This window comes from Elaeis guineensis, chromosome 8 (assembly GCF_000442705.2).
Source record: "Elaeis guineensis isolate ETL-2024a chromosome 8, EG11, whole genome shotgun sequence".
NCBI lineage: Eukaryota > Viridiplantae > Streptophyta > Magnoliopsida > Arecales > Arecaceae > Elaeis > Elaeis guineensis.
In genome coordinates, this window is record NC_026000.2 from 24,132,851 (window position 1) to 24,159,385 (window position 26,535).

The 26,535-nt window shown below is 34.1% G+C and overlaps 1 long non-coding RNA gene across 1 annotated transcript; it reads right to left on the reverse strand.

The window, feature by feature from the left end:
• Window positions 1–23,507: 23,507 nt before the first annotated feature.
• On the reverse strand, window positions 23,508–24,832 carry LOC114914460 (uncharacterized). Its single transcript, XR_003801719.2, has 2 exons — window positions 24,437–24,832; window positions 23,508–23,839 (listed from the first exon to the last, which is right to left on the reverse strand). It is a non-coding gene; the product is annotated as an uncharacterized lncRNA (long non-coding RNA).
• Between the last annotated feature and the right edge of the window lie 1,703 nt (window positions 24,833–26,535).

A 26,535-nucleotide genomic window follows, 5' to 3' on the forward strand; every position in this document is an offset into this window, starting at 1 on the left:
CTCTCCTCCAGAATCTCAGTCTAATGGGACTCCTCACCAGAGTCACAATCTAATTGGACTCTTCAACCATCAGATCTGATCAAATCTTCTAATGTGTATGACACCATAGGTTCGAATCTAAGCCGATAGTATAGGAAAACTTCCTATATCAATCGATGTAACTATCTAACAATGGTAACCCGACATCCGATAGGTGAAGTATTGCAAAGTAATATTCTAGAACCTACTGACATATGGTTACATATAATTCATCCCTTTGACCTTAATGCTTAAGTGACTTAGGATTTAACTGTCAACCCTAATTTAATCACCACATTATATTTCAACTTTCAAATTCATCACATGGATTATCTTGGCTAAGGTTTTACTAAATTAAATACACTGATATATATCTCTACTAGTTCAAAGGAGTTAATTCCATCTTGACTCACACACCGACTTGATAAGTATTTGACTGCGCCTGTTCTCTTTCGTCACTGAATTAAAAAATCAATGGTCTAGTACTAAAGTACATAAGTTACTTATAAGTCACCATGGTGTCTCAGATCGGAGGGATATTTATACTCATACTTTTCATGAGTTACTCTTGACAGCAGAGTACTCGATAAATGATCACGTTCGATGTGAATGTACTCTTACATTCCATCGGTATGCCATAACAGTATCTTTACACTCCTTGATTAAGAGGATAACCAACTCATATGGTACACAATGACCTCTACTTGATATTGGTATCGTCCTATTAACAGCATATCATTTGATCGGAATATTTTTAGGACTAAATGATAAATCTCTTTTTGATTAATTATAGTCCTAAGGACTTCATTACAACACAGGAGTTTAAAGATAGATAATTTGTAATAAAATATCAAATAATTTTTATTAATAAAAATTCATATATAATTACAAGAATGAGCACAATTGTCAACAGGCTGACGATTGGTTTAGAATATATTTTCAATAACATCCACTTGGATAAAATCAATCTGTACAGTATCGAATACCCATCTTCAACTTGTGATCATCAAACTCCTTGATTTGAAAGCTTTAGTAAATGGATCGGCTAGATTCTTCTTCCGTTGATCTTTGAAGGTCGATGTCACTTGATCCATGATCTCTTAGATAAGATGGTAGCGTCGCAGAATATGCTTGGTGTGCTGATGGAACTTCGACTCCTTGGCTTGAGCAATGGCTCTAGTGTTGTCGCAGTATAACAAGACAGGATATCAATAGAGGGTGCCACTCTGAGCTCGTCGATGAACTTTCGCAACCACATAGCTTTTTTTACAGCATCGGATGTCGCGATATACTCCGCTTCACAAACAGAGTCAGCCACAGTGTGCTGCTTGAAATTTTTCTAGTAGATTGCTCCATCATTCAGGAAAAAATGTATCCTGACACACTTTACTATCATCATGGTCTGACTGAAAGCTAGAGTCGATAAATCCCACTAGTTTCAAGTTAGTTTACCATATACAAAATACTGATCCTTAGTATTTTTAAATACTTAAGGATGATCTTTACGATCTTCCAGTGGTTCTCTCCTGCATCAGATCGATATCTACTCACTACCCTTAGTGAGTATGCTATGTCTGATCTTATACATGTCATGGCTACATTATAGAGCCCATCATGAAGTATATGAAACTCTACTTATACGCTCTCTCTCTTGAGGAGTTGTCGGACAATCTCTTTTGAGAGAGAAATTTCATGGCCTATCGAAAGATAGCCTTTTCTAAATTCTCCATGCTGAACCACTTTAGTACAGTGTCAATGTACATAGACTGGGACAATCCAAACAATCTTTTTGATCTATCTCTATAGATCTTCATCCCAAAGATGTAGGATGCTTCTCCCAAGTCCTTCATAGAGAACAGAGACGATAACCAGACTTTTATCCCTTGTAATGCAGGGATGTCATTCTCGATTAAGAAAATCTCATCCACATATAGAATAAGAATATAGCCACAGAGTTATTTACCCATTTGTAAATACAAGATTTTTTCTATTCCTAACGAAGCCATACGTTCTGACAACCTTATCAAAATGTATGTTTTAACTTCTAGATGCCTGCTTTAATCTATAAATAGATATCTGAAGCTTGCACACCTTGGACTCATCTGTGAATGTAAAATCCTATGTTGTATCATATACACCTCTTCTTATAGCTCTCCATTTAGAAAAGCTATTTTACATCCATTTGCCAGATTTTATAGTGCATGTATGTCATTATCGCAAGCATAATCTGAATGAATTTGAGTATTGGCACAGGAGAAAACGTCTCATCATAGTCAATACCATAATGCTGACGATAACCCTTGACAACCAAATGGGCTTTATAGGTTTTCATCTTTTCTTCTGTGCCCTCTTCCTTTTGAAGACCCACTTACACCCTATGGGTTTAACCTCTTTAGATGGATCAACTAATGTCCATACATTGTTGATCTTCATGGACTCTATTTCGAATTTATGGCTTCAAATCATTTATCAGAGTCGGACCTCTGCATTACATCTATATAGGTGATCAAATCTCATTGTTCTCATAGTTCAACAGGATCCCCATCTCGGACTAAGAAACTATAGTATTTGTCTGGTTGATGCGATACTTTATCAGATCTCCTTAATGTTCTTCTACAACAAGTTTCAGATTTGACATCATCAAATCCAATTATGTGGATTCACTATGTTGATTCTACCTGTTGAACTTTCTCAAGTTCAACCTTAGAGGCATTAATCCTTGTTCAAAATTTTTTTTCTAAAAAGGCTGCCTAAGGCTGACAAACACCTTTTATTCATCAGCAAGGTAGAAGTAATACCCCTTAGTTTCTTTGAGATACCCAATAAAATTACATCTATCAGACCTTGCTGCTAGTTTGTCTATTTTCAAATATTTGACATAAGCCGGACATCCCCAAATCCTAAGATGAGTGAGCGCTGGCTTATGTCCAGTCAATATCTCATATGGTGTTTTACTTATAGATTTACTAGAAACTCTAATAAGTACATAACAAGCTGACTCGAGTGCATACCCCCAGAAGATATCGACAGACTAGAAAAGTCCATCATGGATCGAACCATATCCAACAGGGTTCGATTCTTCCTTTCTGATATACTATTATGTTATGGCATTCCAGGAGGTGTCCATTGAGAGAGAATCCCATTCTCCTTAAGATATGTCAGAAATTCATTAAAAAGATATTCTCTTCCTTAATTTGATTGAAGAGTTTTAATATTCTTTCCAATTTATTTCTCTACTTCATTACGGAACCGTTTGAACATTTCAAATGATTCGAACTTTTGTTTCATCAAATAGACATACCCATATCTAGATAGATTGTCTGTGAATATAATGAAATAGTGATATCCTCCTCTGGCACTTATGCTCATGGATCCATATATATCAGTATATACTAGATCCAGAACATCACTGGCTCATTCACCTTTTTAAGTGAAAAAAGATTTGGTCATCTTTTCAAGCAAGCAAGACTCACAGGTTAGCAATGATTTATAATCATTTTTATCAAGAATTTCTTCTTGAGCTAACCTGTTCATCTTGTTCTTGTTAATATGACCTAACCAACAATATCAAAATAGGTATTCATGATATTGACTATCTTAGGGGTTTATTTGACATGTACATTACATTAGGCCTAGATACAACGTAGATTTATTGTTCAATTGTCCATGCAATATTGTAACATCATTCAAAATGATATCATAAATTTTTTCTTTATTGATATTTCATAATTTGATTTGGCCAAAAGGCCTACAAAAATAATATTTAAAAAAAATTAGGATAGTAATGATATTTATTAAGAATAATAAGATGAGACTCGAATACAAGCTTGATGACTCCTAAAGCTAAAACTAAAACTGATCTTGCATCTCCAATGTTCAGGAATCTCTCACTATCTCTAAATCTCTCACTGATCTGAAGACTCTGCAACGAATTACAAATATTAATAGGGCTATCGGTATTCAATACCCAGGTCATTGTATTAAAAAGAGAGAAGTAACAAGGTGTTATCACATAAGTACCTCATCCAGCAATCGATTACTTCTTCTTCTTTTGCTTGTTTGGATCAAGAAAAGCTATATACCGAGGATAATTCTTCTTCCAGTGATCCTGCTTTTTATAGTAAAAGCACTCTGCCTAACTCTGATCGATCTTGAACTTGGACTTTTGGGTCTGTCTCTCAGTACTTTGCATCTTTTTTATTTTTCTTCTTTTTTTCTTTCTTAAAGGGACGACATCCACCAAAGAAGATCTTCTCACTACATTCACTGTCTCCTTGTAGAGTTGGTGATCCTTCTTAAAAATCTATAACAACCTCAACAGATCGTGGTAGTTGACTACAGACTTTGTCATTCTGAAATGACTGAGAAACGACAGGTAGAACTTGGACAGAGAGTTCAGGATCACATCTTTCCCTAGCTATTCAAGCAAAAGAAAGCCGAGCTTGCTCAGTTTCTCGATCTGTTCGATCATGTACGATACATGATCGGTCATAGATGCTCCCTCTCTCATCCGAACGTTGAAAATTGTACAACTAGTCTTGTACTACTCAACATCGTCGGGAGTACCAAAGGACTTTCTCAACACTTAGAGTATTTCCTCTGGTTGAGCCTCTTCAAATTTTTGATTGAACTTATCATTCATGGAGGTCCACATAATTATGCAACGAACTATGGTGTGGTCATTGAGCCACTTCAAATAAGTATGTCGGATCGTGCCATAGGCGTTGGGAGAAGGATCCTCAGGTGCCGGATCTGTAATCACATACAGGATCCGCTCGTACTCTAGAATGATCTTAAGCTTTCGATACCAGTTATCGAAATTGGGTCCCATCAACTTCTCACTATCTAACAGAGATTGGAATAACAAGTTTAAGATCATATCTGCACACATAAAAAAAAAAATCAAAACCTAATCAATATATGAATTTATTAAGCCTAAAGATATGGACTTTAGTCTAAAGGTTCTTCCACTATTTTATATGAATTAGTAGCCTCTACCTCCAATTTGAAGAATTACTTTAATTTCTTAACAGGTACTAGAATCCACACAGACCGCACATGAGCCCGACTTTGGTCGGCTCACCCATGTGCTTTCATGGGTAGATTCATTAACCAATTATTTCACTAAATAATTTTTAGTAGTTGATTTAGCCCCAGATAATTTTTCAGTTGAATTTGGTCTTCTCTGTACGCCCCTGGTTAGGTCCAACCATTAACATGATCATACTTACGAATCTAACTACCAAATGATTAGGCCCGACTTTGGTCGGCTAATCTGACCACCTGATAGAGAGGCTCGACTAGGTCATCATATTATGAATAATAATTTCAATAGTAGATGAGCACCAGACTTTTGGACCTCTAATGATCATCATACTAATAGATCCATTATCATCCAACTTAATAGGAGGCTATGATCTAGTTATCATCATAACCAGCTCATTTTAGGGATCTAATAGTTTGAAAGATTTAATTATTATTTAAGAAGAGAGAAGAGAAGAGATCAATCAGTAGATCACAATCCTCCCACTGACTTCACCAAGTCACTAAATCGAATTAGGGTCATGCTGATTGAACTGGCACTTACATCAGTCACACTGATCAACCTATATGACATGAGTCAACTCGAACTACTTAGCGATCTAATCAAAATCTAATTCACCAAATTGGTCAGGTAAGTGAGATCGGTGGGAGGGTCTGTTAAGCTTGCCTTAGACACCATCAAAATGGCTAGGTAAGCAACTCTCAATTAAAAACCAGCGATCGAAATGTCAAACTTATCTTAGACACTAATTGGTTAATTAGTTTTGATTTGACCAACCTAATGATTCGGGTTCAACCATTAAGCTACAATCAAGGTCCATTTGGTCTAATCAAAGATATAGACTTGACCATCTATAACTATTGTATTAGAAAAATCCTGATTAATTTAATTCAATATTTGGTTAGACTTAATCAATTTTTCTACATGGTCAATTAATTCTTTGATTCTAATCTTAGGTCAACCCAATTTAAAAAAAAGATCTGATTTGAGCTAACCCATGCTCCATGTTTTATGCAATGTCATTAGATCTCAAATCACAATTCTAAATCTAATCAATCCAACACTTAATTCTTAATTAAGTTTTGCATCAATATGGTTTAGATTTTGAAATTTATTTTTACGTAAACTTGTTATATTAAATCATAAAATCTTTTTAGATCAAATCTAAATTTTTATGATTTTAAATCAAAATAATTTTGATTAATCAAGATTAGATGTAACTAATTTTTTCATAATTTGCATCACATACAACAATACTAGGGTTTCAAGATCTAGGATTTTATAAGAAAATAAGTTTTCCTCCTTTCACTTTCTTCTTTATGGGACCTCACAGTGGCACCCCTACACGCCATGAAGAGCATTCCATTGAATGGGAAGAGGAGGTCATGTAACCCTACTTGCTTTTATGATCGGACGGCCTGGTGATTACCCAATCCAAATACTTTAATAAATCATATCAAAATAATCATGGCTCTGATACCAATTGAAGGAAATATAGGTAGTGCTATGTATGCAATTTTAAAAATTTTGTGCAGCGGAAGAGTAAGATTAAACTATTTAATCTTAATTACATGCATAAGATCTAATCTAGACTACCATGTTATGATAAAAATATGAATTAATATGTACCTTAGATCTAAACATAAAAACTTACATCGATCTCATCGATGCTGCAATCCTAGATCTAACTATTAGATCTAACAATATAATCAGGACAGATTAGAAACAATTACCAAACCAATAAGATCTTGATCTTCACTGATCCAATGTTTGGAGAAGGTGTCCCTTAGGTCCCTCGCAGCCACACAAAGTTGTCTGGCCTCTACAGAAGATCCACTTGAAGACTGGTGCAAATCAGAGTGCTTGGAGGTGCTAGCCTGCAAGAAACTTTGATGGCTGATTTCTTCCTTCTTCTTCAAAGGCCTTGGACGCTCCAAAGAATGAAGAGATCTAGAAGAGAAAGAGAAGAAGAAAAGAGAAGATTTGGAAAATAAAAACACTAGCAAGGGAATTGAAGATGGGATGTCAAGAGGAGGAGACGCCTTTAAATAGAATTGGAATTAGGGTTTTCATCCAAGAAAGGGTGCCACAATCATCGGGCCACAAACCTTTTTGGGCATCCAAAAAATTTCAGATTTGAGAGTTGGCATGGGGAAGGAGATTTGGTATCTCACACAGCTAAAAACCTTCCAAAAAAAATAATAAAAAATCAATTTGGTGTCTTCTTCTTTCTTTGTTTGAAAAATTTTTTTCCTTATATTCACCTTATCTCTAATTCGGATTGTATTCGAATTAGGCAGGAGATAGAATTATGACTCATCAACTATTGCCGCCCACCCTTACTGGGTCCACTCCTTTGACACCATAAGGGTCAAGCCAAGTCTAATTTGGCATGGAGATATGGGTATGGGTTCAGGTGTCATGCAAGAGATAAGGATAGAGCCCCAGTCAACTGGGACTCTTCATTTCTAATTCGATTCTAATCCAAATCAAATTTGATTTGAACCCAATGATAGAAATGAATCTAATCCAATTAGAAACTCAATTGTCTTAATAAATTTCTAACCCAATTATGAATTAGCCGAGTCAAAATTCTGATCGAATCAAGATCAAATTTTTCTTATAATCAGACTTGATCATATCAAATCCAATCTGAGTCAAACTGAATCTAATTCAATTAGACTTGATCCAAAGCTCTTTGCTCAATCAAATTGAGTCAATTAATAATCTAATTACTAATTAATTCTCTATTAAAAGTAGAGTCCTAGTCTCAATGGGACTCTCCTCCAGAGTCTCAGTCCTATTGGGACTCCTCACCAGAGTCACAATCCAATTGGACTCTTCAGCCATCAAATCTGATCAAATCTTCTAATACGTGTGACCCCATAGGTTCGAACCTAAGCTGATAGCATAAGAATAATTTTTTATATCAATCGATGTAACCATCTAGCAATGGTGACCCGACGTCCGGATAGGTCGAAGTATTGCAAAGCAACATTCTAGAACCTACTGGCATATGATTACCATATAATTCATCTTTTTAACCCTAATGCTCAAGATGACCTAAGATTTAACTGTCAAACCTAATTTAGTTGACCATATTATATTTCAACCATTCAAATCCATCACATAGATTATCCTAGTTAAGATTTTACTAAATTGAAATATACTGATGCATATCTTCTACTAATTCAGAGGAGTCAATTCCATCTTGACTCACATACTGACTTGATAAGTACTTGATTGCATCCAGTACTCTTTCGTCACTTAATTAGAAACTCAGATAGTTTGGTACTAAAGTACAGTGAGTTGCTTACAAGTCACCGTAGTGGTCTCAGGTTGGAGGGACACTTATACCCATACCCTTCACGAGCTACTCTTGATAGCAGAGTACTCGATAAATGATCATGTTCGATGCAAATATACTCATACATTCCATCTGCATGCCATAACAGTGTCTTCACACTCCTTGGTTAAGAGGACAACCAACTTGTATGGCACACAACGATCTATACTTGATATTGCTATCGTCCTATTAACAGCATATCATTTGGTTACGAATATTTTTAAAGACTAAATGATAAATCCTCTTTTGTCGATTAATTATAGTCCTAAAGACTTCATTACAATATATGAGTTTAAAGATAGATAATTTGTAATGAAAATACTAAATAATTTTTATTAATAAAAATTTATATACAATTACAAGAACGAGCACAATCATCAATAGGCTGACGATTGACTTTGGGACATATTTTCCAACAATCAAATGGCTAAAAACCCTGAAGAACCATCTAGACAGATGAAAGAATATTTTATTCCTTCCATCTATAATTCATCGACTTATATCTACTTACCTGATATTCCTGCAGGTCATTATGAGATTAAATCGACCACAATCTAGATGCTCTCATCTTTTTATGAGAATACCAACGAAGATCCTTACAAGCATCTAGATGAGTTTTTAGAAATCTATTTTATGGTGAAGATTCCAAATTGATGATACACTTAGACTGACCCTATTTTTCTTCTCACTTAAGGATAAAATCAAGCACTGGCTTGGCACAATAGGGAGACCAATCCAAACTTGAGCTGAAATGAAGAATGAGTTTATTAAGAAATTCTATCCTATAGGTCAAACCAATATTATAAGGCAAGCTATCACTGAATTTGCTCAGCTTCTAGGAGAACAAATTCATAAATCATGGAAAAGACTTAAGGAACTTCTTAGAAAATACCCATACTACGGTCTATCTAAGTGGCAAATTGTTCAAGCTTTTTATGATGATTTAGGTGACCAGTATAAACAGATGGTAGATACATTTTGTGGAGGTGTATTCATGAGTAAGTGTGAGGATGAAGCCTATACCTTATTTAAAATCTTGAGTGAAAACTCGATTAACCATGCTTCATTATTTTTCTATGAAAGATCTATCCCTCATCAAAAGTGGATAGAAATTTTTGAGATCAAACAAACAGACTCTAGTTCTAAGGCTGACTTGAATCTAATAGCTTAAAAATTAGATAAAGTCAACCTCTTATTTAGAAGTTAGATCAGTTCCTAACCCTAGGTCAATAATTTTCTGCGCAATGCACACCACCTCTCAATTATCAGGAGATCTATTCTATCTGTGCTAACCCAGTCCATCATATGAGTGAATATCCCATGGCTGCACAGTTTCCATCTTTCATCCAAAAATAAGTTCAAGCTGTCCAAGGTTACTTCAAGCTTATCAATTGTCCTTTCTCAAATACATATAATCCAGGTTGGAGGAACCACCTGAATTTTTTTTGGAGACCCCGACAGACTCAGGCTCAGACTTAAATTTTTTCTATGCAAAAATTTTAAAATAAACCTCAATATCAAAATTATGCTTACAATAAAGGTCAGCCTAGTCAGCCTACCCTGCTATCATATCACAATCAGCTGTCATACCCACCTCCTCAACAAACCAATCTAGCCAACGATAGATTTAATCAACTCTAACAATTGATTATGATTCAACAGCAATCTATCACCAGATTAGAAGCACAAATAGGATAGTTAGCTGAGTCTACCATGAGGAGAGAATCAGATCAGTTATCAAGCCAATCTATTACAAACCTCAGGAACAACCCACCCACTACCCACCAACCATTTGGATCTAATCATCAATTCAATATCCACCCTAAGAATCCTCAATTTGAGAATACCAAGATAATTACTGAACTTAGAGGTAGTAGGATTCTTAAGAACCTATACCAAAATCAGGTGAGAGAGGCTAGTACTAATACTAACCAAAATGAGAACATAAAGATTAGTACTGAGACTAACCACATAGAAGAATCTGAGCTCGGAACTGATACTAATGCTGGCTCCAATTTGATGAGAAAGACAAAGGGAAGAAGAGAACAGATGAGTTATCCGAGTCATATAAACTTAAAGTCCCATTCCCTTCAGCCTTAAAAGTTGGTTCTTCTCGCAAAAAGCAAGGAGCATGCAACGAGGAGTTAATGAAATTATTCAAATAAGTTCATATTAATTTATCCCTTTTTAATGCGATTCAGTATGTTCCAGCGAACGTAAAATTTCTTAAGAAACTCTGCACATAAAAGTGTAAGCCAAAAATAATAGAGAGAATTATGCTGTCTAAAGATGTAAGTGCAGTCTTATTGAACCCATTGCCTCAGAAAATGAAAGATCATGGTGCCTCTTTGATTTCATGTGTTATAAGAGACATCACCTTTGATTGAGCTCTGTTAGATTTAGGAGCTAGTGTGAACCTACTTCGACCTTGATCTATGAAAAATTTGGGATTGAAGAACTGAAACTTACATCGGCCATTCTGCAATTAGCCGATAGATTAGTAAAAATGTCACATGCTTTGATTAAGGATGTCTTAGTTAGAGTAAATCAATGTTATTTTCTAGTAGACTTCCTCATACTTGATATGGAACTATTCCAGAAGCTAAATCAGAATTTCATAATTTTAGGTCGTCCATTTCTGACCATTGCAATGTCAATATCAATTATACAATAGGAGCCATAGACACTTCTTCTGAGAATCAAAAGGTGAGAATAAATATTTTTAATACCTCAAAGTATGCTCAGAAGAAGAAAAACTATTCGATAGTTGAATTAATAGATGAAATAGTTAAATCTAATTCCTTCTTAAAATTAATAAAAGATGATTTTCTATATGAGCCCATTGAAGAAACTCAAATCCTGAAGGTGAATGCCCTGCTTGATTCACCTCACCCACTTTATCCTTTAGAATTTATCAATTCAATATTTGACAGGGCAAGTGAGGAAGAATCTGCATTGGTCTGATTGAAGATGGTAAACTTAGTACTTTCTGGGAGGTAATCCAGCTTCTGCTTTTTGATATCTTTTACATTTTATTTAGGTTAATTGAGTCTTGTTTAGTATTTTTTATAAAGATTTGAAGATAATATTGGCTAAGTTGAGGGGAGAACCAATTTTGAAAAAACTTCTGGATCAGATGATATCTCTTTTCTCTTTCTCTTTGTGTGCACCTTTTATTTTCATACTCCAATGAGGATAATATCGATTAAGTTGGAGGAAATAATAAAATAATAAATAATAATAAAAATACTTCTAATTTTTTTTTTGAAATCTTCGAATAAGTTAGTATTTAGCATTTAAGTACATAATTATACTTAAGAATCGAGTTAAACTAAATATTTTTTTAAAAAAATTAATGTACAGATTAGAGAGTTTTTGATATATCGAAGGATCAAATATTAAGAAAATTCAGTAAAGATTTAAGTTTACAACTTAAACAGTTTTCTTTGAGCATTTCTAAATTTTTCTACCAGTATCAAAGAAGAGTTTACTTCCTATAGGCTTGTGTAGGGTAACTATACATTTCTTCATATATAAAAAAAGAGAAAAAAAAATTTTCAAGTACTTCATGCTGAGTAATTGGCCTCTTTGCCTAAGCAAGCATTGAGTTTCGTGTCAAAAGGTATAAAGAACAAAGAAGTTCTATTGTGAAGCTAGTTTTAACTCATAGTTTATTTGATTCGAGCAAATAAGTCTAAGGGATATTCTATACCGAGTATCCTAAAGTCATCTGATTCGGGAGTCATTGGCTGAAAACTCACTATATGGGTCAGACAGAAAGTTTAAGAGATTAAGATACTCAATAGCAGTACAACACTAAAAAAAAATGATGAAAGTAATAATATACTTGTCCATATGAAGGTTAATGATTTAGAGATAAAGATAGGAGTAATTTAGGAAAAGTTCAGAAAAGATTTAGTATTTTTGGCTTAACTTCTATATTGATTAGTATTAATACCTCAATGATATACCATCATAAATAAATTAGTTTTTTTTATAAAAATAAATAATTTTAAAAAAAATAAAATTAGAGCATATTTATGAAAAATAGATATTAAGCTAACTGAATAATTTAAATAACAAAATAATTAAAAAATAATAAAAAAATTTAATTCATATTTTTTTATTTTTCAAGCATAAAATTTCAATAAAATCAAGTAAAAATATCAAAAATTTTATTTTAAAAAACTTTCGATGCACGATAGACCGATCGATCGATCCACAGAACCTGGGTTGTGGTCCATAGCACAGTTTTGCGATCCATGTCGCGGTTCACAGGCGGGTGGTTGGCTTTTGCACTTATCGATAGTTGAGATTGGCTGAAACAGGGGATCGGACAGTCTAGAACGTGCTATCCCATATCAAGCAGTGGTGGCCCACATCAACTGCGCGATCCAATAGTTCCAAGCAATCCTGAGCAAGATCAGACGGTCCTGATTTATTGTCAGTGGGAAAACTAAACGGAGAAGGATTTTTTTGAGCACCATTCAATTGTTGAAATCAAATTTGAAGCCCGATCTGACGGTTGATATTAAATCTGATTGAAAACTGAAACTGATTTGCATTGATCAACTGTCAAATTCAACCCATCACCCAATTGGATGGCTAGTATCTATTCCGACTGTGATAAAAGATAAGCAGTGATTTTGATGAAATCTGGGCGGTCCAAATGCGATCCGATGGCTAGAAAATGCATACACGGATTGGACACATTTTGGGGGGGTTTAGGACTCTGTTTTCTATAAAAAAAAGGTAAAAAATTTATTTATAAATAAGGAGGTCTAGAAACAAGAGAAGAAGTAAAAAAAATAGAAAAAAAAAAAAAATAGGAGGAGTGTAGGGATCCAAAGAGAAGAAAGAGAGAAGTCAGTTTGCTCCACGGAGTACGAAGGAAGAAGGAGAGGTCGTCAACTATCTTTCCAATGAGGCTGCGCCGATCAACTTCAGATCTTTGTTATAATTTTATTTTATTTTATTTTATTATTTTTTAAATTTTTTATAATTGAACTTCACTTTCAATTAATGTAAAATTTATTTTTATTATACTTTTAAATTTTTGCTCTTTAATTTTATTGCAAGTAGATGCTAAAATCTAGTTAGTAGATCTTAGTATCAATTTTTTTTATGCTCTTTAAATTTTTATTATTTATTTTTATTGCAAGTAGAAGCTAGGATCTAAATAGTAGATCTTAGTACCAGATTTATTTTTCATACTTTTATTTTTATTTTCTGACTTAAATTATATTTTTTAATTTTTTATATAAAATCAAAGATTTTAAATCAAAGCACTGCCTTCTCTGTAGATTCGATCCAACTCACTACTCTTTATGTTTTTTAATTTTTATTGAAGTCAGATTTAATTTGATATCATGATGTCCTAACGATAACATCGCGAGCTATTACTAATAGACATTAGTTATTTCTTTCCCTAATTTCTTAGGATATTTTTATCTTAGCTCATCAATTTTTTCTTGATTAGCACTGTATGAGTCAGCTAAGTATGGTGGCCGATGCCACAAGCACTGCAAACACAATGATGACATAGAAAATTAGTATGAAAAAGATTGCATGAGCTTAAAGTGCAGGTTTCCAATATGCTAGCTGACTTTTTTTTGTTTCATTGTAGAATCCTCTCTTTCCTAAAGTTAGCTTAAGCATAATTTCAACACCAATTCAGATTTTAGGGTGTGGCTTTTGATTGAGAAATTGATTTAACATTATCAACTTCTGATAGATCATATATAACCTCTTTCAGTAAATAAGGCTTATCAAGGAGCAGAAGATAGTAGTTTTCTATCAATCCTTGGAGTCAAAACTTCTAACTTTTCATTTTATTTTGGATAGAGATGGAGAACTAAAAAGTGACAACTCAAGTTTGAGGAAAAGAAAAAATATTTAGATATTAAAATATACCATACAATCCACATATGCTTATAAATATTATGTAAATATATAATTACAATAAAGTTGACCAACTTTTCAAGTATAAAGTACCCTAATTACACAAAAAATATTATCACTTGAGTTTGCAATCTATGCTTTTTAATTAATATTGTATCTATTGAAATGCGCATGTTATTATCTACAAAATGTAAGCTCAATAGCCATATTTAAAGACTCAGAACTATGGCTAGTCACAATTAGTGCCTATTTTGTTATAAGTATAATGTTTTACCATCCACTATAAATGGATGGAATATAGGTGCATACTTTCAAAATTGAATCAAATTTATATAATAAGTTGAAATAGAAAAAATACTCCCACTATTATTTTCATTTCGTTTTAGCAGGCCAATCAACTAAAATATATTTTGTCATTACCAAATTTTTATCTAGTGGAATCCACTCTTCTCTTTGAAAAGATGGATAAAGATTATGGAAATTGATTTTGAAATTTCATGCTCTAACCTAAAAGATATAATATGCTTTTATCCAAGAAAATATAAATTCATTGTTCACTTTGGTCAGTGTGGAAAGATGATGTTCACATGATTGAGCATGAGATGTGGTTTAAACTATTGATTATGCTCCTTAATAAAGAGATAGAAAAGTATATTTGCACATGATTCTCTGATTTAATATCTTGCTCCTGGATCCTATCTGACTCTATCCATAGTGGCTAAAGTGGTCCATGTCGAGTCAAAGATCCTCTTGGATTAGGGTCTCCCTATTTAGGGGTTTTAGCTCCCGCTTCTCTGTCTCATAGTTGAACACTTGACTTTGCTCAAAGATAGTTTCTGGCCTTGCTCTTCTTTGCTTTTGAATCTTAGCAAACCACTCAATCTACTCTCATATCTGAACTTCATGGTAGAGATGCTCCTTGCCATCCTTTCTCGTCGATGATGACTATGTCAATTCTTTCTCAATCTCGATCTTGATTGATCAGCTGGTGGAACTGAAGGGTGTGAGCTTGGCTTCTCAAGAGTAAATCGCTTCTCATACCATCATCACAAATTTGCTACATGCATTAACAAATTATTTTGCCTTGATGGCAATTGCAAGATCAATATTATCTTATTTTTGGAGACATTGATTATGAACTCTTTTCATCTTTATTGATGTTGCATCTCGATCCCAAAGGTACAAATTTCTAAGAATAACCTGATAGACATCTAAAGGAACTACTTCATAGGTTATTTTAACATATACCTCTCAGTGGTGGCAAACTTAAAGATGCACTACTTGATAATCTTCAATTTAACATCGTTCTAAATCTAATAGAGAGGGTAAGGATGTGGATGAGACTTACTCTATAACTCTAGATTTTAAACTAGATTTTCAGAAATGAGATTCTTCTAACTTTTAGAATTCATAATAACCTTGATGATGCTTTGCTTCATCTAAACCTTCAAGCAAAAGAGTTTTTTTCGTGCCTCTAGATTTGCCTCAGTTTCCATCTCAGCTTTCCTCCCTATCAAGCTTAGTTTTGAATTATTTGCTTGAGTTCGGACAGCTCCTCAACATTTACAGCATTAAGAACTATCTTCTTTTTTTGTTAGAATCATCATCCTTTGGCTTCAATTCAAAATGAAGCTTCCAACACTTCTTCTTCATGTTTGCAGTGATCATTACTAATTTTTTGAGTTGTGTTGATGTGCTTCCTACATTGCTCCCCTTCCTGGCTTGATTTTCTATTGCCTTTCTTGAAATCCTTGATTTTCTTTCTTTGCCTAGGCCAACTCTTCTTCTCAATCCTTAAGGCCTTCATGCTAGCTTTACTGATGTCTTCAACTTTGAAGAGTTTAACCCCTTTCGGATGCCCTTGTGGAGACCTTTGGTGTATTTCATAAAAACTGTATAATCATCGATGAAGATTTCAAGTGAGATTACTTGCTTATGAAATTTGGTGATATAATCCTAAATAGATTAGATGAGAAAAAAAGATGCTAATTTTGGTTGCCAAGACAAACACTCTCTATTTTATAAGCACAATACTCTTTATTTGTGTAATTTCTGAGTTTCAAACTCATATAATTTTCTAAGTTTTCAACTCGTATTTGCTTTAGGAATCTAACATATATTAGCACAAGGATTAGGAGTTGCATGATATAATAAGAGATACAACTATCTCAATGATATAATCTTCTCCTTCGTTTAATTAGGATAATCTCAAGAAGCAGTAACCATAGGATCTCCCTTGATATTATGGATGTTTCTATATTGGATTAGATGGTTTAATCATTAGATTTAGAATTCTCACAAGTCATCAATGGTAAATTTCTATAGTAACAAGTCCCAACTTTAAGAATATCCATATGTATATATATAGTAATGAGTGTTAGACTCTCACATTTTCTTTAGCTCTTTGCTTCTTAGGATTTTTTCAGCTTTATTATTTTTAAGATAGAACGGGATTTCTTTCAGCTCCACCATTCTTGAGACAGAAGAAGAACTTTTTGAGATAGAAGTGTTAGAAAGTAGGTTGATTCACGTACATAGATCGATACGGTTATACTAACCATAGCGGAAGTAGATTTTAAAATTTTTAATCTGATCTAAACATGCAGATTTTAATCTTAATTAATTCTAAGATCATTTAACATGCATAATAAATTAATTGTATAGATTTAAAATCATAAATGATAAAGGAAGAAGTTATACCTGATGCCTTTTCCTCCTTCTTTAGATCAGATCCTATGGATGTCTGGAGTTGCTGTCGGAGTTGCACAAGTATCTGACCTCGCTGGTATCTATATGAAAATGTCTCGATCAGAACTCTGAACCCTTCAAGTGCTAGCTCCCTTACAGGTTTCATTCTTCGCTTGGATCAGGGCCTTTACTTTATATCACTTGAAGTAGCCCTGTTGCAGGTTTCTGGGGATTGAACCAAACAGCAAAACTAATCAAGAACTCCTTCTTGATTATTTTTCTTTCTTTTAAGGCCTCCCTTCTCTTAGATCAGATCTAGAGGAGGAAGAACTGGGGCATGGAAAGGAGGGAACAAGAGGAGTTGGCATGGAGGAGGAAGAGGGTGACAAGAAAGAAGTAGCACACAAAACAAGGGATTAAAAACCCTCACGCATCACACCCCCTTTTATAATTTTTGTAGCACAAAATATGCACTTTTTCATGCCAAAATCAAATAGGATGTGGTTGAATTAGTTAGGCTCTATCTCTTATCAAGATAGGAGTCTAACTAATCAAGAAACTAAATAACGACCCATCCATACCCCTTCACGTGCACCAAAAGAATTGTGCAGATTTCTCATCGCCGCATCCCACTTTTGGTCAACCAAGTGGAGAGAGAAGCTCAAAAAATCTGAGCTCAAAAAGTCAGGACCAATTTGATTCAAACTAGATCCAAATCGAGTTCAAATTGAGCCCAAATCGAATCAAATTCAAAAGGCTGTCATACCTAATCAATTAGGATTGAAATTCAAATTTGATTTGGATAATTGAACTTAAGTAGTATTAAATTAAATTAAATCTAATTAAATTAAATCTGATTTAAATTAGTTAGGACTTGATCCATAATTTAATCAATCTCAATTAATTATAATATTTATAATTAAGTTCTATGCTAACAATTAGCAGTTACTAAATTTGTAATACTTACAAATTTATTCAAATCATTAATCAATTGATAATTTGATTTTAATCCAAACCATTGATAGATCAAACTCCTTTTTGTGTGATCCTTCAGGTTTATTCTGTCTAGTAGTGAGTCATACTGTGATCTCCATCATAGTATCATCGAAACTCTTTTGATAGATCAGAATAATTTCAGCTCAATCCAACAAGGATCGTTGATCCAAAAATAATCTTAATAAGTTCTCACAATCTACCACTGACGTCTAGGAGCATGTAGTGGCAATCGAGCGTAACAGAAAAATCTGAATCTCTAAGTGCAGTTATTGTGTGATTCAGTCCTTTATCATGAGTTCTGACTTGATGAAGGTCATGGAGAACTATCAAATTTCATCATCAGTCATATGTCAGATTGGCTCAACTCGAGTTTATTTGTGAATCTATGAATTTTTTTTTCAGTATTTACATTTGCTTCGATCGATGACTTTTTGAACTTAGTCTTGCTAATCATATAGGACTACTCCTTTTCTATCAAGATCGATAGATTTTATTTAGGTGCATCCTATTCTAACAAAAATCTGAACCTACTGTCGTCAATATAACAGCAAGGATCCGAATGACTAGGACTAAGAAAATATCAGTCAAACTCAATAGTCTTACTGCGAATAGCCAATACACTGCAGGTCAAAAGATCATTCATACTACTGCAGCCTCGAGAAGACCACTAACGAGTGAGTAAATATCAAGTGGTTTCTTATGTTCATCACGCTCAATACAAGTTATTCTCTAATAACTATCTGCACTCTCATCCAATGTCCCTATACTACAGATTCGAGACTCATCTATCCATAAAGGAGGTGATCCGTGTATCGATTTTAAATAACTGATCATTGTCCTTCGTGATGATCCTATGATTGGAAGCATTTAGAAACTAATCACTAATGATGTATGTCTCAAATTCTAACACATTGAGAATATACAAAATCATTTTTGTTAATTTTTAGGACAAATCATAGACACATAAATATGATTGAAAATAATTTTTTTTATTAATAATAAAAATTTTATAAGTATAAAAATAAATCCTGAAATTATAAAAGTATCAACCAACAATTGGCTTCTAGGGCACACATCTAACAAGAAGAAGAAGAGCTTCTCAAGGCAGTCCTTTAGCTTTGAGATTTTTTTGTAGCCCAGTCGCTTCTCTAGATAGAAGAATAGGATTTCTTTCAGCTTTGTCGCTTGTTGAGATAGAAGAAGAAAAAGAACAATCTTTCTGCACTATTGCTTTTTGCTACACTCCTTTTCACAAAGAAGAACAAGAAGAAGAAGAAGAAAGAAGAACAAGCATCATCTAAGGACAAAGATGGAGGAAGAAGCAAGAAAATTTCTGTCTCATGTTTGGTTTCAACCATCTAATAAAGAATTGATCAAGTATCATCTAAAGCTATGGTTATGCTATATTAGAATCTCTCATGCAACATCATCAATGAGGCTGACCTATATGATGGTGCTCATCTGGATTTTCTCATAGGAATATATGCTAATGCCCCATCCATTCCCTACAAATAGACATTAGTTATTTTTTGCCCTAATTTTTTAGAATATTTCTACCTTAGCTAATTGATTTCTTTTCTTGATCAGCACTATACGAGTCTATTAAGCATGGTAGTTCATGCCACAGGTACTGCAAATACAATAATGAGATGAAAAATTAGTATTAAAAAGAGATTGCTTTAGCTTAAAGTGTAGGCTAATTTCATTACACCAGCTTATTTATTTTGTTTTGTAGCAGGATCCTCCCTTGCCTAAAGTTACCTTGAGCATAATTTCACACTAATTTAGATTTTAGGATGTGGCTTCTAGTTGAAAAATTGACTTAACATCATCAACTTTTGATAGATCATATGTAACTACTTTCAGTAAATAAGGCTTGTTGGTCATGGAGCAGAAGACAATAGTTTTCTATCAATCATTTGTGTCAAAACTTCTAACTTTTTATTTCATTTTATATATAGAAGAGGATATGAAAAGTGACCACTCAAGTTTAAAGAAAAGAAGAAATTTAGAAAATTATTAAAATGTAACATACACTATAGATATGCTTACATATGTATAATTATAGCAAAGTTAATTCATTTTTCAAGTCTAAAGTGCCCTAATTATATAAAAAATATCTTCATCTGAGTTTACAATCTATTCTTTTTAATTAATGTTATATCTATTGAAATGTATATGTTATTATCTATAAAATGTAGGCTTGATAGCCATCTTTAAACACTTGAAACTATGGCCAGTCACAATTAGTGCCTATTTTATTATAACTATAATGTTTTTTAGTTACCATCCATTATAAATAGAAGGAATCTAGGTGCATGCACCCAAAACCAAATCAAATTTATATAATAAGCTGAAACAGAAAAAAAATATTCCCATTATTTTCTTCATTTTATTTTGGTAGGCCAATCAACTAGAATATGTCTTGTCACTGTCAGGTTTTTACCTAGTAGAGTCCACTCTTCTCTTTGAAAAGATGGATAAAGATTATGGAATTGGTTTTGAAATTTCTTATTCTAATTACTTGCAATATGCAATATATTTTTATCCAAAAAAATGTAAATTTATTATTCACTTTGATTAGTGTGGAAAGATAATACTCAGATGATTGAGTATGGGATGTGGGTCAAATTGTTGATTATGCTTCTTCCTAGAGAGATTGAAAAGTATATTTGACATGTGATTTAACTTTCTGATTTGATGGATCTTTCCTTAGGGCCTATCCAGCTTTACTTGTAATGGCCAAGCGGTCCATATTGAGTGTGAGGATTCTCTTGGACATATCTTTTGATATGGGATGATTTTTGAAGCTCTCTTATTGGGATAAAATATGTTTCATGGTGATTAGCATCTTATCCAATTTGCACCCATACTGTCTCTCTGATTTAGAAGAAGATTTGTTCCACTGCTCCAATCATTTATTCCAATATTAGATGGTGTGTAGAAGATGGGCTGTCTGTTAATATGCTTTAGGATCCTTGATTGTCATCTTTACCTCTCGCATGTTAACTTTTGTTGATACCTCTGCATTATTTGTAGGGTATTATGATTAAAGATCTAATAATCCCAGATGAAAGGAAATGGAACCAACAACTTATTACTCAATATTTCTTAGAGAAGTGAATACACAAAGTTATGTCAATCCTATATGAGTTGGAGAAGTGGAGATAGGTTTGGTTGGGGACCATCCGCTAGTTTAAGCACCAAAGTATCTGATTTTTATCATCTATTTCTTTCTAATCCTCCAGTTGAGAATGTTGCTTGCGTCTAGAAGCTGGATATTTTTCCCTGGATATCACTGTTTATGTGGAAAGCAGTACGACTTTGTCTACCATGCAAAGTGGTATTATATCATCATGGTTATAAAATTCCAAGACATTGGATATATATTTAGATGCTAAAAAGTCTTTATCTCATGTGTTTCTCTATTGTAAAGTTGCATCTCAAGTATGGAGAAATGCTCTAATGCATAAATGCTTTTTTATCTTTATTAGTGGTCTTTAGATGTCTTACCAAGGAGAGATGCTTCAATAATGATAGAAAGGAGAAAGCAATTACGGTATGCTATACTGTGTATCATATTTGGTTAGCTAAGAATGAGCACATTTTCCAAAATATATAGCAAAGTGCCAGACTTATTTTCAAAAACTTTCACTCAGGCTGATAAGTTTTTTCTAGATGATCGTTGTTGATAGATCTTTCACAATATGAGCAAACTTCTTTTTTACATTTATATTTTTAAAGTAATTTATTTTACTTGGGAGCACTATCTTCTATTTAAGATCAATTTTGATGGTAGTGTTCTTTAAAAGATGAATTTGGTGGAGCAGATTTTGTTATCCGAGTAATAGAGGTGCAATTATAGTTGTGGGTGGTGTTACAGTTTTTGATAGATGGTGCTAATGGTTGAGTTAACGATGACATAGGAGGATCACAATTATCTTGTGTAGGCTTTACAAATTATTTACAGGGTGCTTTATAACGGTTGTTAGATGACTTTTTGATTCAACTCATTTAGTATAGACATCATCCAATTTATAGGACTGCTTGAGTCTATTACAAGCCTCACAATCTTTTAAGATCCGAGTTATTCATACAGAGCTAAACAACCTTACTAATTGGATGGTAACGTACGTGGCAAGTCACATGGAATCTACTTTATAAGCATTTGTGGCCGATCTTCCATTCAATTTTGTAATATTTTATTTTTTGATTCCCATGAATATATTTTCTCTCATTTAATTTAAATCATCCGATTTGCCAAAAAAATCCTTCTTGAAACCTCGTCATAATTTGTGCACGATGCATCAAGAAAAATTATTTACATGTCTTATCTAGATCACCTCACAAAAACAGCGATAATGACAATGACAGTTCAAATGAGATGCATTTGGTAATCAAGAAGGTATTGGTAGATATGGCATGGCTATGTATGGCTCGTAGCTCTAAAATCTTTGATTCACCAATAAGTCCTGATTTAATCATGCAACATAGTAGAGCCCATGAGCATATCATTGCATTTAGGAGACAGGTCCCTTAAGGTTGGTATTCAGGAAATAGTGCTACTGATGTAAATGATCTCGTACATGGACTAAAATTCATGTTACACTTGATCCTATTCCATATATCCAAACAATGACCTGCATGGAAATCTTTCATTTGCAATGCCATAGTGGGTACCATCCTCCACAACTTTAGGTAGCTAATGAGTTGGATTTGGCTATCCTCTAGATCATCTTATTGAGCTGTACTTTAAATCTATTTGTTGTATTATATGTATATCCAATTTAAGTACTTAATTGCACTTTAAGTTCACTTGATTACAAAAAAGGATATCAAAATAGCATCAAAATTCTAAATTAAACAATTATAGTGGTTAAAATTATCACTGAAAACAAAAATAGATTAAAAAAATAAAAAAAATATAAAAAATATAAAAAAGAGTGCTGGAGACCGGTATGCCATACTCTGACTAATTGTGGTACCGGACGGGACAGAGAGGAGTGGTTTATTTGGAGGTGCAATTTAGCCCTGGACATGGCATGAGAACCCTCACTGGGTATTACCAGAACATGGCAGGAATAATGAAATGATGAAATGACTATTTTCCTTCCTTTGAGGCCATCTCCATTGTTCCTGGATACAGAATGCCTCATTGCAAGCTAGAAGGCTATTGAAAGTTTGGTTCTTGGCTTCAGATTGTTTTGAAATCGCCGGCCCCAATTTACCATCCTTCTTGTCCTGTCTTTTTAGCAGTGCTGGCCTTGCAGAGTTATATGCATTAGTGACCAACGAACTTGCCCCGGCTATTTTTTGGCCTGCATGATCTTGGGCTGGTGCTCAGTGAAAACATCAGTCTTTTGTGTGTATATAACCAACACATTATTCCTATTAGTGCCATTTCATGTTTATGAAGTTATAGTGGATGTTCAATTTCAAACAAGGGGCCTAAAGCTGAGGTGTTTGATTGATTGATTGAAGCTGGGAACAATGAAATTAGAAAAGGAAAATGTGTAGTGAATAGGACAATATACTCGAGTGTAAATGACATTCTAGTCTTAAAAACAGAGTTTGTTAATGTCAAATACTACGACATAATAGATTCGCCTTAACTGGAGAGAAAAAATTCTGGTAGATTAGCATCTATAACAGCAAGATCAAACATGAACCTTCCCTTTGTTTTGTTTAAGAAACAATAGATTCTTGATTCTCTGAACAATTGCAGGTCAGCTTGCCGCCAAATCTTTCTAGATTTCATTTGCTTCAGCTGTGGAGTTGAAGAATTTACTGCCTAGAACAATGAGGAGCAGCAGCAGCAGCAACATCTCAGCATCAGCCATTCCAAACTGCAAGTAGGGTTGTCCCATTAGCTCTGGCTTTATTTCCTATTTGTGTAGTACTAAATTGAGATCCAAAGTGCAATATTGCAATAACTTGTTCAAGTTTTTGTGACAAACTCAAATCTTTGGGTTGAATAGATTAATTGGAAGATGAAAGAAAAAGAATTTTCTTAAAAAAAAAAAAAAAAAAGTCATCTCAAATGTTGCATGGCTACTTCAAAACAAGCCTACAAAAGAAAAGGTCCGAAGGCTTAGCACCGTTTGGCAGCTAGTCATAAAAAAAAATCTCAAATCATAACACGAGTTTTATAGGCTAATCTAGTGGCAGTGAGCCAGTGGTTATGCTAATCTTATATACTTCCTGCTGAACAATTCAAAGATTCAGTTGGTAAGACACAAAACAAAGGAGGCTTTGGTGATTTTATTTGATAATTGAAGTTACTTCTCCAACTATTTGACTTACCTACATAGCATATAGTATTCATCCAAATGCTAAAGATCAAATTGCTCAAGCCAACCACATTAGACCATCAACTACGCTTCTTGGTATGACGCTGGCTTTCATTTATAAGCTCAAAAAATTGAAAATTTTCTCCAACTTACAAATTTCTAAGATGGCACCATCTTCTTGAAGGACCAGAGTCTTCAAGGAGTTTGTCTAAAGAAAAAGCGGAAGGTTGTTTGTGCTGCTCTGGTGATTGGCTGCGCAAAAGAGGTGAGGTCTCCGGTGATGAGCGATCGGGCGGTGAGAAAGGCGGCGATGGCGAAGGCGAAGGAGAGAATGGATACTTGCGATTGCCTGGTCCAACACTGACAGGGAGAGGAGATGGTGGTGTTGGAGGAGAAGAGGAAGGTGATGAGACAACTTCAGAGTTCATTTGGTGAGTGAGGCAGAAGATGGGCAAGGTTTTCAGGTAAGAAATTCTTTTTGTTCAAGGTTCTGGGCACAACCTTTCTCTTGTTGAGTTTTCTCCTTATAAGACTGAATGGTTTTTCTTCCTTTTGTTGCTCGTTTCTTTGGTTCAAAATTACCCGCCAGTTTCGTTTTCTAGGTTCAGCTGACGGTCAGTCCAAACAGTCAGTAGTGAGTGGTGACTCATGCGCCCCAACCACCTTTCAAATCTTAGGAGTAACATAACTAATCTTGAACTCAATTTTTTATACCTAGAAAGGATATTGCTAGTTAGGTATAGTATCGTAGTGTTTATTTGTTGTTGTAAGCCATCCATCTAAGCTACCAGTTATTTGCAACATTTTGTTGGAGTGAAGAAAGGATCATATGAATCATATATCAATCTCGAAGTTCCATTTGAGCATTATTTGTTAACTAATTCCAAAGGCCAGAGATCGAGGGTTAACGGCAAATGCAATTATAATCACATGGTCCATCATTAGTCCATACATGCGAAATTGACTTCCAAGGAAATCTGGTGGCCAATATCAAACTTCCGTTCCTCAGCTGCCAGTCAATCTATCCTTAAACAATTGCAAGCCTAATAGCTCACTTTTTTACCTTCATTTTTCTGAAAAAACTATGCTACACTTCTTACATTGAAAAGAGGGAGTCCGAAGGTCATACCGGAAAAAAAAGGAAAATGGTAGAATTATTTCAGCTGTTACTATCGTCACCTTTTCTTCTGGCTTAACTAGTGCATTATTTAGTTACCTCAAGAAAATGCACACATTCTATTTGGTTTAACCACCAACAAAAAACTATCATATTATATTTGGTTAATCAAGCTTATAATATGTGAAGAGTTGTATGAACGTATATTTAGTTTTATATTGGCTATGTACTAGCTAGATATTAGACATTTATATTTTTCAGTTATTTTTTTTGTGTGAGGCTTGGGTTGCTCTAAATGGTATTAGAGCAAGCCCAATCTAGGACCCATGCGGACCTAAAAATATCACATCATGAGTACATTTTTCAAAGCTTAAATAGGATGCACTAGATAGATCTTGGTAACATCTTCCAACTAGTCTTTTTGGATGAGATTCTGAGTTATTATACACAAGTATCTTCGCTTGCTCTACCCCAAAAAAAAAAAAAAAAAAAAAAAGCTTGCTCATAATTGAGCCTCCAATCCTCATCAAAGATAATTGAGCCTCCAATGGCTAATGCTGGCTTTAAGATGTTCAATGATAAGTTCCACCGGGAGGTGGTCTTCTTCGTTCTCCCCGCGGTGGGATGCAGCCTGTTTGGCGTACATGGAACACTGTCAAATGGAGAAATCAAATCCATGGCGATGGTAATCACCACTGCTGTCTCCAAATTCCAATTCCTGTTCAGGGCTACGAGTTTTAGCCACTACTCGAAATCAGTTAAATTAATCTGAAGCCTAACTCCATCTCATATATTTCATCTCCTTTTCTGCATCTTAGCTTCTAATTATTTGTCAAATAATTTAATATATGTCTGTCGCGGAAGTGTTTATTCGAACAACAATGTTCTTAGGAGACTCATTTGGCAGTCTGATGGATCAGTAAGCAAAGAGGGTTTTTTCCTTTTTCTTTTGAAAAAAAGACCAATCAGAAGGATAGTTGAACTGGAGTCATCAGTAGTTATTGTGAACAGGGGAAAACGTATGACAGTAAATAGAAATTCTTTGGTAAATAAAATTACAAATCAAATCATATACAATATTTTATTTTATTATGGGATGATGAAATGGGATTCGTATTTTTTACTGGGGGAAGTG